Source organism: Misgurnus anguillicaudatus, chromosome 21 (assembly GCF_027580225.2).
Source record: "Misgurnus anguillicaudatus chromosome 21, ASM2758022v2, whole genome shotgun sequence".
Taxonomy (NCBI): Eukaryota; Metazoa; Chordata; class Actinopteri; order Cypriniformes; family Cobitidae; genus Misgurnus; species Misgurnus anguillicaudatus.
Window position 1 is genome coordinate 14,873,415 of NC_073357.2, and position 12,208 is coordinate 14,885,622.

Consider the following 12,208-nt stretch of genomic DNA (forward strand, 5'->3'; position numbering starts at 1 on the left):
ATAAACTCTTACGCGTTTTCTTCACTTAAAATAAAAATAAAAATAACCATCTGTTCTAATACCACCACGTACTGTTAGTAACAAAACAGATGAGTGCATGCACATGTTTCCTTTGAAAATGAAACCCTTTAGTCTTATCATTTAGTCTAATAATCATTCATTTCTTCTTTTTATTCTTAAATTTGGAAGAGCAGTTGATCTTACCACAACGAGCCATCTCAGGTGAACAATACAATCTTTGAATAAGCAAATCGCTTACCTCTTTTAGGTGGCCACCTAATTGTATTGCCCATCGAGAAGCCAGCTGTGGTCTCTGGTTCTGTGCTCTTTTCATGTTCCATCTGGGTTGCCAATTGTTGTGCTCTTTTCCATCCCCACGTTGGGCGCCAATTGTTGTGGTTTTCCTTTTTGGGTTCTTTAAGAATAAAATTCTCAAGCCGTAGGTTTCATTTTCAAAAGATAGACTTTTATTAACCAGCAAAATAAAAGCCGAGCAGTCCTGCAAAAACTTCAAGACTCACTGAAAACCTTTCCCCTGTACTAGAGTATTTAAGTCTGCCTTCGCACGCAATCCTATTCCCATGGGTTTGTTACATGAACCAACATATGGTTTATATCATACAGAAACATTCCTGGAACTGTAGGTCTTTTGTTCCTACCCTCCCCATGCACTTTTTGAACAAACTGCAATGTATATAACTGAACTGGTTATATTCATATAGAAAGACATAAAAACATAATGTAGAAAAACATAAAAACATAATGGTAAAGTATTTGATACACATATTCGGATTAAAACAAACCACTTCACTACATATGCATGAGAAGAACATCAGTAATAAATATGACTAAGAATAATTCCTTTTTTTAATTCAATCTGTGCTTTAGTCAAGTTATAATCTAGTAAGTGGAACTATTGCACTTTATCCTATATGTAAATATGTAATATTGTGCTGTATTTTTCTATGTGTGTGTCCTTAATAAAGCTTTGATTGATTGATATGCCTACCCTGCTGAAAAAAACAGCATGGGAATTATGCTCAAACCAGCATGGGAATTATGCTGTTCTATGCTGGTTTGATGCTGGTTTAGCTGGTGGTCATGATTGCCTACCCAGCCCTGCACACTGCCCCGTCACTGTTTTTGTACTGGTTCCATTCTCCTCCTCTTCTTGTTCTGCTTTCCTTCCTCCTCCTCATCAATATGACTGCAAGGGTCATCATCAACCTGTCTCTCTCCATCAGTGACCTTAACAGCTAATATACAGACATACAGGGATTCCTTAGACCATTTTACTGTTTGAACACAATGATGACGTGGAAACGCATGCACGCGCATGTTGGCAATGGAAGTATGGCAAGAATCAGCAGAGAAGCAACACAGACAGAGAAAGTTATATTTAAAAGTTGATTTATCAAGTTTTTCAACACAGCTACCAGATCCGTGTACTATAGTCAGGGGCGGACTGGCCATCGGGAGTTCCGGGAGCAAAGTTTTTTTTTTTTTAATGCCTGACCAGGCGCTCAGCTGCAGCGGAACGCTGTGTCTGTTTCAGACCGGGCCAAACCAATTCTTCAAATCTTGAGGGGGGATAAGAGCGGCCCCTCCCAACTTGGACTGATCCTCATTTTTCCTCACATCCGATTGGCTCAAAGGCGCCGATCAAAAGAGTTTACTTTTGGTCAGGTTTGGATTTGTGTGAATGCAACATAGACAAGACGGTAAAAATTGCAAAAAGAAGAGAAAGAAATGGATGGGGCCTAAAAAATAAAAATGTTGGCACAAGAGGCAGCTAAATGCCCCAAATTAACAGACCTTTTTCGCAGTCAAAAGGACGCTGTGGCAGGAGGTGCAGATGAGAAAAGACCAGCAGCATGGATAGGACAGGTGCACAATTAGTGATGCATCTATTATACACTGAAATCATTAATATTTGCATTTAAATATAGGCATATATAAGGGATAATGTAGAGCGAGGCGGTTGTTATAGCGAATACAACCCGACAGGCTTATCAGGACCCCACGCAAAGCGGAGCTTGAATCAGCCTTACGGGGTTGTATTTGCTATAAGAACCGCCTCGCTCTACATTATCCCGATTATGAAATTGATGAAATAGCCTGCGTGCGCATTTTGGCAACAGAAGTGGTGTTGTTCCCCAGTGGTTTTAACGTGTTAGCAACTCAGTAAGTTTATCAAAACAGTTTCCCAGCATCAAAATGTCTGGTAATTGCGTTTGGTTGCACTAATAATATACGTATATATGGTCACTTTATATTTGGCCATCTGCTAACGTCTTCTATTCACTCCACTATAGTCAGGGCTGGACTGGGACAAAAATTCGGCCCTGGCATTTTGGCCCAAACCGGCCCACACTACACAGCAAAAAATTATTTTCGAGATAAAAATTCTTAGTATTTTTGTCTTGTTTTCAGTAAAAATTAAATTTTTAATCTAATTAATTACATACTCTGTGATTAATTAATCTAAATTAATCGCCTACATAATTTTTGCTGTGAAAGTATTAAATATTTATTTTTAAATAAATCAGTGAATAATCAGCATTAGTGACATCAAAGCTCAAAAACTCTTTTATTATAACAGTATTTTCACTGTTCAAATAATGGCCATAACAATCAACAAAAATAACCTAAAGTAATATGCTAAGGAAATAAAGTGCTTCAGGAAGATAATTTACCAAAAGTTTAACAGTGCAATATCAATTGCAGGGCTTTTTTGTGTAATTGAACATAAACCTTAAATAAAGAACCTGACAGGTGGATGACATCAATAGCCTGGTAATACCATCCTCTGCTATTTTGCTTCGCTTCATAGACAGAGTCTGGCTGGGCATAATTGACAATCGTTTTCCTTCTCGTGGGAGGGGCTTGTCTGAAGTTTAAAATCATTGGTCTAAACGTAAGCCAATCACACATAACATTTGGATATGATGTGCTTTATGCGCCGGATCAGCCGCATCGAATCTCTGCTGTAAAATACACGTATGATGTGAAAACAAACCCATCGAGCGAAATACCAGAGTTAACATGGCTATGAACGACTTTTGCAGATTATGTAAAGTAAATCGGGCCAGAGCTAGTTGAACACTATCCTTACGGTGGCTTTCCACTCACGTCTAACGGGAGGAAAGCCCCTCTCTCCTCTCAAACTCTTCCACCAGACAACCATAACCATATGTAAATTAAATCTCCCTACCTTATTTTCTGGTTAATCAGGAATGTCACCAAAGAATGCTTGCCCACGCGTCCTCCACCATTAACTGTGAACAATATAATTCCCTTCCATGATTTCTCGATCGTTGTGCACGTCAAGCTGTGCTGCACACAGTTTCACGCTGACGATCGGTAAAGTTGATAAATTAAACTTTTCCAAAAACTTGTCGGGAGCAGGGCAACAACATAATCTCCATTCAAATGTTTAACAAACACTTTTCTTGTTCGGGTTTAAGTTGGCAAGTGCCGGTTCTCCACAACAGAGCTTTCTGTGTCTCCATGTCCTCAACAGACTTCAACCGTGATTCGGCGTTTAGCGTCTACGTCACGGCTCTCAGCCCGCCCTCTGTTCGTTGATTGGACGGTCGTTTTGAGACCGGTGGAAAACGGTTTGAATGGGAGGTATCTCAGACTGAGTACAGAAGCGTAATGAAATTTAGCGGAAGTACGAAGTCTGACGTAGTCAGGCTATGACATCAAAGTACCGCGAGAGCATTTAGGAAGCAGTCTTCTGTTATGATTTCTCGAACTGCTCTCACGGGATTTGGATGTCATCTGCTTCTTGGTTCTTGTGGCGCCACATGAAGTGTACTCACTAGTTTAACAAACCCGTTTTATCAGCCACTGGTTAGATCAACGTAGCAGTCAAAAACGCGACGCGAGTAATCACGTACGAGAGAAATCATTTACCCACAAAATACAGGACACCTATACTGTGCAAAGACACACGTTAATTGCCTGTTTGGTTTTCTGATCCCAATCTTCATCATTCCGTTAAGCCAAGTCAATCTCCATTGGTCTTTTACACCTTTATCGATCTCCAAAACATCGGAGCCTTCCTGCATTATAAGTATTTCCATGCTAGCTGAAATAAAGTTTTACCTCAAATTACGCGCTACAGCCAGAAAACCCGAAGTGGATCCGGTGCGTAGTGAATACAGAACACTTACAGTGGAGAGAGGAATGTGATTTTGCCCACTCCAGGCTTTGATCACATCCCACTTAAAAAGCTGAATACACGTCGTCTTCATGAAAAGTGAATTTAATAATTTTGCAATTCCGTGTAACGGCGGAGAACTTTACTCCATGTGCTTTGTATTATGTGGTACTTTAGAGTGGACGAACTCTATGATATGCAAATTCTGTGCTGCAGGAGTTGCATACTTTATTTTTATCATCACTTCCACCAGGCCGTTTTTTATGAGTAAATGTTCCAGTCAATGATCCAGTCACCGCCAGCGCATTCTCGTCTACCTCCTTTATTTTACAGTCACATGGTGGCTAGAATGTGTCCAGGTTCAAAGGTCAATACGGAATGGATTAATCTGCGTTATTTTTTTTAACGCGTTATTTTTTCTCAGATTAATTAATCGAATTAATGCGTTATTTTCACAGCCCTAGTAAAAATATCTAAAAATTCTTAAATTAAGATGCTTTTTCTTGATGAAAATTACCCAAGAAAATAAGTCTAGTTTTTAGACCAAAAATATCAAATTTAAGTGATTTTGTGCATAAAACAAGCAAAAAAAATCTGCCAATGGGGTAAGCAAAAAATCTTGAACATTTTTCTTAAACACTAAATGCAAAAAAAATCCCCATGCTTACCCCATTGGCAGATTTTTTTGCTTGTTTTATGCACAAAATCACTTAAATTTAAAATGTTTGGTGTAAAAACTAGACTAATTTTCTTGAGTCATTTTGCTCATTAAGAAAAACCATCTTATTTTAAGAATTTTAAGATATTTTTTACTGAAAACAAGACAAAAATACTAAGAATTTTTTTCTTGAAAATATTTTTTTTGCAGTGTATAATTACAAATACCACCCATCTTTGCACGCCTTTAAATATGTATAGCAATAGCAACTCCAATTCCATAAAAGCACTAAACCCAATTAATAGCAGAAAAGAGTGAGAGTTGACACAACATACACTTCTAGAACATGTTATTTATTAGTTTAGTTTAGTTTAGTTTAGTTTAGTTTAGTTTAGTTTAGTTTAGTAATCCACACTTATGAATCCTAAAACAAGTTATATGCAATTGCTGACTTTTTACAAAATACAAGTGCTGCTTACTAGTGATGCAACAATACACTTAGTTCACGGTTCAATACATATTTCGGTTCTTGTTCACGGTTTACGGTTCGAGGCTATACCTTACTGCACTACTGTTAAGTCCAACATCATGCTGTCTGTGTAGAAACCAAAAATGCGTTCCTCAAACAACATTACTGGTGGGATTTATTTTAGCATCATGCGCATTCTCTTCTTGAGTTAAACTTTTTCAACTTGTGCAGAAGATGTGTTTGAGGCAAATAACGCGCGTTTGCATCAATAACAAGCCCAATTTGCGTCATTCGCATTGCCGCACGCGAATTTGCATCTTTACATTGATGTTGTATGTAATCTACACGCACAAATAATTAATCCACACCTCAGATTTAAAAGACAGTCGTGCTGCTGCTTTTTGTTGTCGTACTTCTGTTGGGTGTGTGTGCACGCGAATGAAATCTGACACCAGCATTGCAAGCAGAGTTCAAGCAGAGTTTAACGCAGCTAGCACACAGTGACTGGATATCAACTCGCTGTGGCGTTTATAAGCGTGCAGATCACGCGCATGCGCACATTAACAAAAGTGCAGGGAATATAAAACTGACAGATTTTGATGGATAAACCGAAAAACCGCAATTCACCTGCGCGTATTGGACCGTGGGGGTCGAACCGAACGGTTCAATAATGTATTGAGAATTGTGGCATCCCTACTGCTTACAGTAATATTGAAAACAGATTATTACTTGCAGTACTTACAGGAAGTATTCACTACATTCACTGAACTAAACTAGTGTGATTACAGTACTAGAGATTTTTAACATTATCTGTCAAGTGTGTTGTTATATACAATAAACATCTTTTTCTGTAAGCAGATCTCCTGGATTGTTTGATTTTGCTTGAAGGGAAATGATACGTTTTGAAACAGACAATCAACAAAAAATCTACGAATCAGATACAATCTCGTAGTCACAGAGCAAAGAGTGCAATTATTTTATTGCAGCTTTATCACCATAATTTTGTGTTTTTGACTCAGTTTTGTCAGGGGTATCTATCTAAACTTGTGTTTTGAAAGCAGTTCTGCTTACCGCAGGCACTACACTCACTTCTCTCTCGTCTCTCTCCCTCTCATCACTGACACTTGCGTGCTGGTGCTCCCAGTGCCACCACCGCCACCATCATCATCATCACCAGTGACGCGAGTTGAAGGTCCTGCTGTGTTATTTTAACACATTTTGCAGCGTCTGCTGAAGAGCCTGTTTCTTTTGTCGCGCAGTTTATCTGCGCCTCCCTTCCGTGTTTTCTCCATCTCTCTCTCTCTCTCTATTTTGACACGTGAACTGACCGACGACGCATGCTCGCTTGCACAGAGACCAAAGCGGTGATTGGGCCAGCTTAATGTCAATCAAAAATAACCAATGGGCTGCTGCTGAGTTGGCCGGTCTATTTAGGAAAAAAAGGACGATGACTGGGCTGGGCAGTCATTGGTCCAGATTAATGTCATAAAAAAATAAAATAACCAATGGGCTGCTGCTTAAATGTCAGTGGGCCGGTCTGTCTAGAACAAAAAGACGCTAACTGGGCTGCTCAACAGACAAAGATAGTATGAGATGTAGCGGCCCAAAAAGTACATCGGCCCACCGGGAAACTGCCGGTGTGCCAGATGGCCATTCCGCCCCTGCTGAGCATGCGCAACAAACATACTGGTATTCCAGAGTCACCGATAACACAGGGTTGCTGCAGGTTTCACCAAGTCAAATTTAAAACTTTTTAAGACCTTTTTAAGACCATTATGACTGAAATTTAAGACCAACATGACACAATGATCTCAGAAATTCTCAAAACATTATATTTTTAATATATCTTTGTTTTTTGACAAATAAAATCCACTAATATGGGAAGATCAGTATGGTCAGCTGCTGATATGTGCCTTGTTAACGTGTTTTAGACTTTCTCCACCCATATGTTATATGCATAAATATGCGCTGTTCCGCCATCGCATTTATTCGCCCCTCTAATTACACAATAATTAAATGATAAGGAAATTTACCATTAAAGGGCTGTCCGTGGTTTGTTGTGTGAAGCTAACTAGGCAGTTTCTAAATCCGAATGCTGTAGCCTCCAGAGGTCGCAAGTGAAAACTGTGTAACACTAAAGTTGACTTCTTGTTGGTGGCTCGGGACTCGACGGTCTGACTGTTTAAGTTGATTTTCAATAAAGCAGTGTTGATTTTTTCGCTTCTGGGGCCTCATTTATAAAGCGTTTTTACGCACAGATTTGATCTAAGACCGTGCGTACGCTCAAATCCACTCAAACGCTCAGATTTGACGTGGAAAAGTACTTACCTCCACGTCAGGTTTCGACTTGACGTACGCACGTTTCCTTGTGCGATATTGCAGTATTGCAGGTAGGCATATTCTAAACTTTTTGTTTTGTACCTTTTGTGGTCAACATGCAGAAACATTTTTTCATTTGTTTTGGAGTTGTCCTTATTCAAAAAAAGAAAAAAAGATGGTTAGATTTGTGCTCTTTTGTTAGAATTCATATATTTTTCTTAAGACTTTGGAAAATATTGAATTAGTTTTTTTTCTCTTATGATATCTTATTACATAAGAAATATTATTTGATTAATGTGTTACTTTTGTTTGCAACGTTTATTATAAATACATGTAAATATGGTGATTATAAACCATTATTCCGTATTTTTCTATTAGAAGTTAAGCAATAGGCTACCTAAAATCTATTAATAATCTGATAAACTAAAGCTGCTAAATGTATTAATGTATGTCAGCATTTCCATGTTTTTATTAAATTATTTTTCTCTTTCATCCCCTGGCTAATGTAAAAAAAAGTGTTGAATATGTTTGATAAAAAATAAATACATATTCGAAACTTTTACAGCGTCAACATCATCTGTATTAGAGCTTCGATCGGGCACAAAAAAACATAACCGAAGCTCCTGCACGTTGTGTCCGAGCCTGGCCCGAGCGACACATTACCGACAATGTTTTAATAGTGCGCCGTGACGTTCTCAACTACAATTCAGAGTTGTTTGAATTACAGAAATCTGTTTAGAATTATCTTAATGAGCTAATGCAACAAGGACGAAGCATGTAAACTGCGCTGTTTGTTTATTCAGAATAGAAACATGCAACAATGATGCACACAGAAAATGAACAAACTGTGGAGAAGGCCTACTAGGCTACTCCAAAATAATTTAACCAGGTTTTAGAATATATTTTAAAACAAAATATGTTGGCCTATTTTGATATTTTAAAATGTAGGCCTATTCTAATGCAAAAAGATGGCGCCCAAGCTATAGGTTCAGAAAACGATTTTCTAGTTCGTCATCTTTTCAAAAAATGTTTAAAAATATAGCAAAATTGTTTCGCAGTGTTTAAGGCACAGGTAAATGTTACAGAACATGTGCTTTATTGAATGAAAGTAAAACCGATCGAATTTAATGATTAAAACGACGTGAAAGGAACTAAATTGGGAAGCCTCGATGTATCCAAGGGACATGCGGCATTTAAGAGTGATGGGTATTTCAAAAAATAATACAAATTATTCCCATGCATCGATTTTAATGTTAAACATCTGTAAATCTAAATGAATCCATATGGAATATATTCCGACAGTTTAAGATACGATCTTTGAATTTTAAAGTCGAAAATATCTTATTTTAACACCGCCGCGCAGGAGTAAGAGTAAGGGCCAATCCCATTTCTCTGTCTTACCCCTTCCCCTTACCCCTACCCCTTAGTTTTGCACGTTCACGTGAGAGTAAGGGCAATCTCAATTCTCGTTTTGATCAAGGGGTAGGGCTAAGGGCAAGTGGTAGATACCCCTTAAAACCAAGAATTTCCGTGAGCTTACTTGAAACCAAGGGGTACCCAGAATACACTGCGCAACCGGCAAAAATGGCGGCCAGAGCGTCCAGAGAGTCCCATAAATGTAAGTATTTTCGGGTTAATAATTAATTTAAAAATTACTAACGTCTTGTTTTGTGCTCTACACAGTCCTGTTCATATATATTTGAATTATGTTCTTAATTTAAATGTTTTAAAATTTCGCTAGTTTGCTACGCTAACGTTACGTTGCTGATTTGCACAACATTCCTGTATTTGCTGATTTGCACAACATTCCCGTATTTCTCTAACTAGCCATGAATGGACTGCATGCTTGTATACAGTTTTAACTGGCAGCCAGCAAACGACGATGTATGATGACGTATCCGTAACCAAGCGGTGTCTCATTTCATAGGGGTATGTTTTCACCCCTAGCGCTTAACACTTGGTTTTGAGGGACAAGGGCTAGGGGTAAGACGAAGTGGTAGGGGAAGGGGTAAGACAGAGAAATGGGATTAGCCCTAAGAATAAGCCACGGGCTAGTTGGTTAAATTAACACAGAAAATAATTTTGCTTATAAAAAACTGCATTTAAGGTTTGTTTCTCGCCAAACCTACAGTATACAGTCAGATCACAACACCTGAAATATAGCTTATGGCATGAATTGCATGGATTATAATAGCCTACATTTGTATCCTCTTAAAAAAATGATTAAAAACTGGATTGAAGTGAGATTCAGTGACACGCGAAGTGCAGAACTTTTCTTTTTAGAGGCCCACCCATCACTGATTAGTTCTACAGCATTTTAATTTACTAGTTTATTTTTTTTTCGGACAACCCTTTTCGGGAATAAATGGAGGTAAGGAATTTAAGACTTGGGTTAATAAAATTTAAGACCTAAGATGAGAATATGGCCGTTTTTAAGACTTTTTATGGCCTTAAATTTAACTTTATAAATTTCAGACTTTTAAGACTTTTTAAGACCCCGCGGGAACCCTGTAACATCAATACCTGATTCAAGAACGGTTTCTATCGGACGCGTCCGACTTGATGAGCCGTTAATACTGCGCAAGTGTTACTGAAAAGCATGATACAGGGACTCTCGAGTCAGGAACAGGTTGCTGCATTTATGGAGTCACCAGTTCACTGATTTGAGAACAGTTTCTATCGGACGCGTCCAAAGAACTAATCAAAGAACTGAGGATACTGAGCTAGCATGAGCCAAACAGTACACAGCAAAATCCTCAGTGTTAAATTAACACTGCTCGGTGTTTATATAATCCACACCAAGATTGGTGTTAAAAAACACTAAATCAGTGTTAAAGTTAATAAGATAATGAAGTGATTGAGTCATTAATAGTGAACACCTGCTGGTCATTCCGTGTCAAATCACTCAATTTTGAATTTGTTCCTGTCTTAAATTTTTTATTGTGTTGACTCTTTTTCTGGAGAAAGTAATACTAAAATGAGGAAGAAAGCCAAATTATTAAATGCAATAGATGAAATCCCCACAGTTAAATGAACACTATCATCATCTCTGTTTGAAAACTAAAATTACAACTTGTGTGATAGAGTGAGTCACTCTGAAGAGGATAATACTGGTCTGACAGTTTCCTTTGACAGTGCTCCGGTCAGAGAGAAGGGCACGGAGAAATCATTCCAGAACACTTTATTATTGAAATTTTATGTGGTTATGTTGTAGGAGTATGTGTGGTGTGTGTGTGTGTGTGTGTGGCATACCTGTCAAGTATCGGGAAAGTCCCGTATTTTACCCTTCTTTCCCGCCGTCCTCCCGTATTAGTATTTTCCCGTAAATCTCCCGTATTTTAACCTGCGTTATTACAAAAATATTATAATGCCCGGGCGGAGTAATAAAAAAACATTCCCAATCCCAGATCGCTAAAGATCCACTGATTCCGCTAATCCACTTCGTGTTTGTCCCACCCGCTACGCAGCATCTCTGTGCACTCTCTGCCTGGAGAGCGAAGACGACAGTTTCTGTCTGAAGTTTGTTGCATTAACAGGTAGATTTATTACATAATATATCAGTTGTTAAACCGCAGAATTACTAATTTGGAAGTTTGTTTATGTATTTCTTTGGTTAATGATTTGCAGTCGTTGTTCTAAAAGTGCTAACAAGTTAGCAAGCAAGCAACAAAATATGCACATTATTATCGTTACAATGCTTGTCTAATGAATTAAATGTTCCCGGTCAGATCTAAGTTAACATAAACACTAAATTTGCGGTTGTTGGCACACTTTGTAGACAAAAAATACCAAAAACACCAATGCCTTCACAAAATAAAGACAGAGAACGGAAAGGGAGGCTGGTAAAGGCAGTTCAACATTGCAAACATTGATTCAAAGCTCTATCAAGCCAGCAAGTAAATCATATTGAATATCTATTGTCACACTTTAATTCTTGTTATTATATTTTCCCATTATAATCACTTGTAATCACTTGTCTAAATTGATGCTAGTAATATAGTAACACATCATTTATTTATAATACTATATTAAAACCATACTAATAGTACCACCCCCTGTAGTGCCCTTTTTGGTTTGGGCCACTGCCCCATCTAGCATTTTCATTTTCTAAATGACTGTTCTCATTACAAAGAAAAGTGAATGGTTTATAAATAATTTTGGCATTAAGGTATAATGCAAAAGAAGTTAAAATAAGGCTTTACAAACTAAGGCCATTGGGTTTTGTACAGATGCAAATTTGTGTGTATAGTATGTACAGTATGAGTGTGACTTATGAAATGTAGTTTTTACAGAGCTGTGTGTTTCACTAGTTTTCTTGCTAATGAATTAGTTTGTTTAGTTAATTTTAACACAATTATCAGCACTAAGGTTTAAAAAATATTATCCGGCCCTCACCAGTCTTAAAATGTAAGGAATACTGGAGCTTGTTTGGGTTGGTGGTGGGACTGTTCGCAGTGGGCGCCGGAAAATTTCCCTTATTTTCAAATCCAAAACTTGACAGGTATGGTGTGTGGTCTACAAAAGAAACAAAGAATAAAATATTATTAATCACAATGTGCAAAGTACAATAAAAATGTACAAAGGTATATAGTAA

The 12,208-nt window shown here is 37.9% G+C and overlaps 2 protein-coding genes across 2 annotated transcripts in view; one reads left to right on the forward strand and one right to left on the reverse strand.

Annotated features, from left to right (window-relative positions):
* Positions 1–12,208, reverse strand: part of LOC141353218 (uncharacterized) — a 37,011-nt gene that overhangs the window by 17,935 nt on the left and 6,868 nt on the right. Inside the window, exon 2 of the mRNA XM_073859694.1 lies at positions 12,010–12,129. The gene's annotated coding sequence lies outside the window, so the exon portion shown is untranslated. The remainder of the gene's footprint in view (positions 1–12,009; positions 12,130–12,208) is intronic.
* LOC129447580 (uncharacterized) overlaps positions 11,095–12,208 on the forward strand; it is a 253,528-nt gene continuing 252,414 nt past the window's right edge. Inside the window, exon 1 of the mRNA XM_073859705.1 lies at positions 11,095–11,150. The gene's annotated coding sequence lies outside the window, so the exon portion shown is untranslated. The remainder of the gene's footprint in view (positions 11,151–12,208) is intronic.